The sequence below is a fragment of the Phyllobates terribilis genome, unplaced genomic scaffold (assembly GCF_046119375.1).
Source record: "Phyllobates terribilis strain yellow unplaced genomic scaffold, ASM4611937v1 Scaffold_86__1_contigs__length_6382490, whole genome shotgun sequence".
Classification (NCBI taxonomy): Eukaryota; Metazoa; Chordata; class Amphibia; order Anura; family Dendrobatidae; genus Phyllobates; species Phyllobates terribilis.
In genome coordinates, this window is record NW_027362846.1 from 3411561 (window position 1) to 3418613 (window position 7053).

The following is a 7053-nucleotide window of genomic DNA, read 5'->3' on the forward strand; positions in this document are numbered from 1 at the left end:
TTGTTAGTTATTTTTGCGAAGGCTTGCAGTTTCTTAAATAAGGCATACTCTATGGCTTCTGAGCTGCCGTGGGTTTGCTCCAGTCTCTCCTATGCTGCAATAAGACCTGCATCTGAATAGTCCTCATGAACTACCCTTATTGTCTCGATGCGCTCCGCTGATTCAGGGCCTAACCAGTTGACAAGCAAATCAAGTTGTTCCTTGCCGGTGAGATTAAGGTCTTGGATTACTGCTTGAAAGGTTGATTTCCAGGCTCTATAATTTTCGGCACAATCATCAAACTTTGAGAGACTGATGTTTATTAACTACCTGCGAATCATATATCTGGCGAATTCAGACATGTCCGACCTCCCAGTCATAGTTGCAGGATTAACTTGTGGTATCCCTGGGGAATGTAAATTCTCTGGCTTATATGACTGAGACAGGTCAGGACGGAATGATGTGGCATGAGGGTTAAGTTGTGGTTTAGTCTCTATAGGATCTGCTGGCTGCGGCCTAAATTGTGGGATAGTGCTGGAAGTTACCTTGTCGGCAGTAGGTGGCAACATTTCTTGGCTTACGGGTGCATCCGTGTGGTGGATTGGAGGTGGCATTGGTACAGATGGTAAATGTTTTAGCACATAGTCTGTAGTGCGATCAGCTGGGTCCTCCATTTCTCCTGGAATAAAGCAGTCCATATTAGCATCTTGAACTAGTGCTTGTTCAAGGACCTTCAGTTTAGCGAGGGCTGCTGCTTCTTCCCTTTCTGCTTGGCGTATTTTTAATTGAGTTTCCATCTCAGCTTCCTGCTTTTTCAATTGGGCTTCTACTTCAGCCTCCTTCCTAGCAAAGGAGCTTCTTACTCTAGCTTCCTCTGCAGATGCACGTATTTCCAGTATCTTGTCAGACAATGTTGACTTCCTGGACTGAGATGATCTGGAAGACCGAGATGTGATTTTGGTCAAGGCTGTACGATGTGATCTAACCTCTTGGAGGTGTGCGATGCGGAGTTCTGCCTTATCCTGGGCATCTCACACTAATACGGTCTTTTCTTGGAGAAGAGTCTCCATTTCAGCTCTGCTGGGGCATCATCCATATCACAGTTACTCGGGAATGCAATGTACTTAACAGACAGTCTCTGGTAGCGATCATAGGCGGCAGATAAACTCTTCAATTTGGCGGTTAAATCTGCTGCGTCATTGTTAGCACATGGAAGAGCTGCTAAATAGTGCTCAACTCTGCCCCGTAAATAATCTATGTTATCATGGAGCTCATCTCTGGTTGTCTCCAGGTTCTCTATGACCTTTTGTGTTGGCTTGGTTACTCGTTGTGGTCGTACATCCTGCTCTGCAGTAAGTGTGGACTCTGCTCCTGGAGCATCTGTGGTGTCAGGAACATGATGTGCTTCTCCACAGATGGATCCACTGTGCCTTTTGTAGACATGCTTTAGCTAAGATGGTAGACTTGCTAGCAGACATGCATATGCACACAGATACTGAAGACTTAGGTGTCTTGTTACTATTCTGCCACCGATGTACGTGGGGCGAGATGTGTCTCAGGGATGTGACACAGATCTCTGTATAAGCAATGGCAGATAGCGTCAACTCACTGATCTGCGGTTCTGTTCCTCATGACCTGCACGTGGTAATCCAGAATGATGATGCAGTGATGAATTCAGCAGATTTATTTACAGTTCTTGATGAGGTGAGATGAGGGAAAGTGAAGGATGAGGAAAGATTAGGAATTGTAGGTATTAGAAGCGCTAGGTAAAGTGGTAACAAGAGAATCCTTTCTCCAGTCCTGCAGCATGTGTAGTCAAGATGGATGTGAAGAAGAAGGAAGTGAGGAGCAGGAGGTAGGAGGAGTTACAGACCGAAAGGTGTTGTGGGTAAAACACAGGAATAATACATGTTATAACAATGGCCAGTAGATGGCAGCAAAGCACAACAATACAATAATCATTAGGTAATGCCCAAAATGGCTGAAAGTCTTTTTAAACAAAGAGCTGAACAGCACACCCTCAGATGACTTCCCTGATGGGTACAGTGTCCAAAATGGGGTCACTTTAGGGGGTTGTATGTTGTTCACACCTCGGGGGCTTTGCTATTGGCCCCCACAAGCGAGGACCAGGGCTGTGGAGTCGGTAAGCCAAACCTTCGACTCCGACTAATCAATTTCCATGACACCGACTCCACGACTCCCTCATACATGGCTCATGTTTAAGTGATAAATTTACGGTAGGACACATTTTTTCAGCTAAAAGTCTAGACCCTTAGATCAGGAATAGGACAGGCATTTATAAGACATTTCATAACTTTCCCAAATTCTTATATAAAAATATTTCTCACAAACTGCAATGAATTACTGTACCCAACTTATTATATACACTGCTAAAAAAAATAAAGGTAACACTCAAATAACACATCCTAGATCTGAATGAATGAAATATTCTCATTGAATACTTTGTTCTGTACAAAGTTGAATGTGCTGAAAGTCACACAAAAATCATCAATGGAAATCACATTTATTAACCAATGGAGGCCTGGATTTGGAGTCACCCCCAAAATGAATGTGGAAAAACACACTACAGGCTGATCAAACTTTGATGTAATGTCCTTAAAACAAGTCAAAATGAGGCTCAGTATTGTGTGTGGCCTCCACGTGCCTGTATGACCTCCCTACAACACCTGGGCATGCTCCTGATGAGGTTGCGGATGGTCTCCTGTGGGATCTCCTCCCAGACCTGGACTAAAGCATCCGCCAACTCCTGGACAGTCTATGGTGCAACGTGACGTTGGTGGATGGGACGAGACATGATGTCCCAGATGTGCTCAATCGGATTCAGGTCTGTGGAACGGGCGTGCCAGTCCATAGCTTCAATGACTTCATCTTGCAGGAACTGCTGACACACTCCAGCCACATGAGGTCTGGCATTGTCCTGCATTAGAAGGAACCCAGGGCCAACCACACCAGCATATGGTCTCAAAAGGGGTCTGAGGATCTCATCTCGGTACGTAATGGCAGTCAGGCTACCTCTGCTGAGCACATGGAGGGCTGTGCGGCCCTCCAAAGAAATGCCACCCCACACCATTACTGACCCACTGCCAAACCGGTCATGCTAAAGGATGTTGCAGGCAGCAGATTGCTCTTCACGGGGTCTCCAGACGCTGTCACGTCTGTCACGTGCTCAGTGTGAACCTGCTTTCATCTGTGAAGAGCTTAGGGCACCAGTGGCGACTTTGCCAATCCTAGTGTTGTGGCAAATGGCAAGCGTCCTGCACGGTGTTGGGCTGTGAGCACAACCCCCATCTGTGGACGTCGGGCCCTCATACCACCCTCATGGAGTCGGTTTCTAACCGTTTGTGCAGAAATATGCACATTTGTGGCCTGCTGGAAGTCATTTTGCAGGGCTCTGGCATTGCTCCTCCTGTTCCTCCTTGCATAATGGCGGAGGTAGCGGTCCTGCTGCTGGGTTTTTGTCCTACAGCCCCCTCCACGTCTCCTGGTAGTGTCTCCTGCCTCTGGACACTACGCTGACAGACACAGCAAACCTTTTTACCACAGCTCGCATTGATGTGACATCCTGGATGAGCTGCACTACCTGAGCAACTTCTATGGGTTGTAGAGTCCGTCTCATGCTACCACGAGTGTGAAAGCACAACCAACATTCAAAAGTGACCAAAACATCAGCCAGAAAGCATTGGTACTGAGATGTGGTCTGTGGTCCCCACCTGCAGAACCACTCCTTTATTGAGGGTGTCTTGATAATTGCCAATAATTTCCATCTATTGTCTATTCCATTTGCACAACAGCATGAGAAATTGATTGTCAATCAGTGTTGCTTCCTAAGTGGACAGTTTGATTTCACCGAAGTCTGATTTACTTGTAGTTATATTCTGTTGTTTAAGTGTCCCCTTTATTTTTTTGAGCAGTGTATTTTAGGAGTCGGAGTCGGTCCATTTTATACCAATTTCAACTCCGACTCCACCAAAATGTGCTCCGACTCCACAGCCCTGGCGAGGACTGCCAAACACACACGGCTCTGCTCCGTACGCCTCTTATACGCGCTGCTCCGCTCCGTACGCCTCGTACACACATGGCTCTGCTTGGAACGCCTAGTACACATGCTGCTACGCTCGGTACGCCGCGTACACTCGCTGCTCCGCTCCGTACGCCTCGTACACACGCGGCTCCGCTCCATATGCCTCGTACACACGCGGCTCCGCTCCGTACGCATCGTATACGCGCGGCTCCGCTCCGTACGCCTCGTACACGCGCGGCTCCGCTCCGTATACCTCGTACACGTGCGGCTCCGCTCCGTACACCTCGTACACACGCGGCTCCGCTCCATACACCTCGTACACACGCGGCTCCACTCCGTACACCTCGTACATTCGCGGCTCCGCTCCGTACACCTCGTACACACGCTTCTCAGCTCCATACACCTCGTACACACGCGGCTCAGCTCCGTACACCTCGTACACACACGGCTCTGCTCCGTACACCTCGTACACACGCTGCTCTGCTCCGTACACCTCGTACACACGCTGCTCTGCTCCGTACACCTCGTACACACGCTGCTCTACTCCGTACACCTCGTACACACACAGCTCTGCTCCGTACACCTCGTACACACGCGGCTCTGCTACATCCACACTGTAAACCCCTCCTGACCCCACACATAAACTTCAGCTCATCCAGCACCATGACAACCAGCACAGCAGAGTCCTGCATCCACTGGGGCCCCTGATCATGTGACCCCGACTCCTCCCCTCCTGTGACCTCATCACAGCCATATATGTGGTGGCGGCTCTGCAGGTCGAGGTATGTGGAGATTTCCCATTAGGCTCTATTATTTCTTCCTCTTCCTTCTATGTCGCCTCCATACTCCGTAGCGCTGTACACAAATTATTATCACTGTCCCCATCAGGCCTCACTCTCTCCTTAGTCTTTCTTCACACCTGTTCACATTTGCCGCCTTCGCAATCTGTGTAAATGACTCGTCCCCTGGGCCGAGGGGTACCCGGAACCGGGCTTCTGGGGGTTGTAGGGTCCATGGCGGTGACCCGGTCCCGTGGCTCAGGGTGGTCAGGCCAATGGCGGTATTTTGTGTTTTTTTTTGTGGTTTAATGTCCGACTACGCCACCCGTGGAGTGCGGTCAGTGCGGACCGCCGCTGCAAGGCAGACCGCTGGGGCTGATGGTATATGCAGCTTAGGTAGTGTGACTCCCCACGAGAAGAGTGAAGCCCCAGGGCACTGTAGTTGATGGTGAGGGTGATGGTGCACGGGAGTCCCAGTACTAGTAGTGCTGGTGCGGCGCTGAAGCAGGAACGACTCAGAGTCTTTGCAGTGCAGTTCAGGGTCTTTACTGGTGATATTAAGGCAGACCCTCCCGGGAGTACTGGCTAGCATAAGGGGCCTGGTCAGTCTGCGAGCAAACAGGAGTTCCCCTGGCCAGGTGGAGTTGTAGGCCTCCCCATCTATCTGCACTCTTTCTGGCTACCTTGCCGTAAGCGGGTTGAAGTAGCCCATGTCCCTGAGTATACCGTGTGGTGCTCACCCGTATGGCTGGTGACTTGGGGCCTTCTGTTAGCCTCCGCTCCTGGATGGCGGTGCTGGTCCCTTCCTTGTGACTGAGCCTCCGGGCTTCTATGGCCAGAGGACCTGGAATCCCCTGCCGGCTGGTTTCTGCTGCTGGGTGGATATCCGTCCCCACAGCCTCGGACTCCGGTGTCCGGTTATTAGGTTCTAATGCCAGGGCGAGCTATATCTCTGCTCAGCTCCAGCCCCTGGTCTTCAGCTACTGCTCCTACAGAGCTCCTGCTGTAACTCTCCCTGTGTCTGGAACTGTCTCCAGGCTCTGACTAACTAATCCCGCCCCAGACCCAGTTTATAAGGGCTGATTCCTCCCCTCCCAGGTCTGGGCGGGCGGTGTTGCATGTTTGAGGGCTCCTGACCAGAGAAACCTCCCACTTGCTCTCAGTAATATTTCTATTACTGTGGCAACCAGACCCCTGGGGTGCCACATAATGATGTTTTCATCCATTTTTAGGAATATTTAACCCCTTGGCATCAGGCGATTTAAAATTTTTGTGCTTTAGAACTAAATTCACTTTAAAATGCACTGAAAAAAAAGAAAAAAAAACATCATTAAATGTCCGGTGTGAATGAGCGGCGATGTCATCCTCCCGGTCGGTGCGATACCAAAATTAAGAAGAATTTATTATTTAGTGGTTAAAATAAAATTCTGAATTTGAGGAAGGAGAAGGATTTAAGTGTTTATTGTTTTTAATATATAATATATATATGATCGAGAGGAGATGAGTTTAATGACAAACATATGAAAACATTATGTCTGCATAACCTGTGATTTCTTACATCATAAGACACAATACGTATATCCACATCATTGGTTTTTCCTTTAAAAAAATTGATTGTTCCTTATAAAGCATGTAATTGACAAAGTTATATCTTTTTTTGAAGTAGAGAGACCTTATCCATACGTACACCCACATATAGACAGGCTTACAGTATATGTAACCACACAGAGGGTCAGCACTTGTGAGGGAGCCAACACAGATTCCCCCCTGCCCAGGGCAGCCCTGCGGTAATAGTAATACACCCCCCTCCCCCAATTGCCATAGACAATAATGATGCACAACTTTATTCCCCTCCACAGTTATTGTGCTCAACAATACTAAGGGCTCATTTATATGTCTGTGCAATGTATGGACTGGCCGTGGGTCTCCTGACCTGAGCATGACGGCTTCATAGAAGTATATGCAGCTCCATGATGAAGTCCTGGTGATAAGAAACAGGGAAGGGTCGATGGAATCTTCCCACCTGGTGGAGTTGAGCCGGTCAGGCACAACTGTGCTGAGAGAAGTAGCACAATGGTATTCCTCGTATAGACTGCTTCCCCACTGTTGAAGTCAACAGAAGGAGGCAAAAAATGAGGAAAAAAGGCTTTATGATGGCCCTAGGAAGATGTCAGATCGATTTTGTAACACATTGCTATCTTTTAATATGTTTTTTGTTTTTCTACACCTTCTCATCTTTGTCTTCAGCATGAC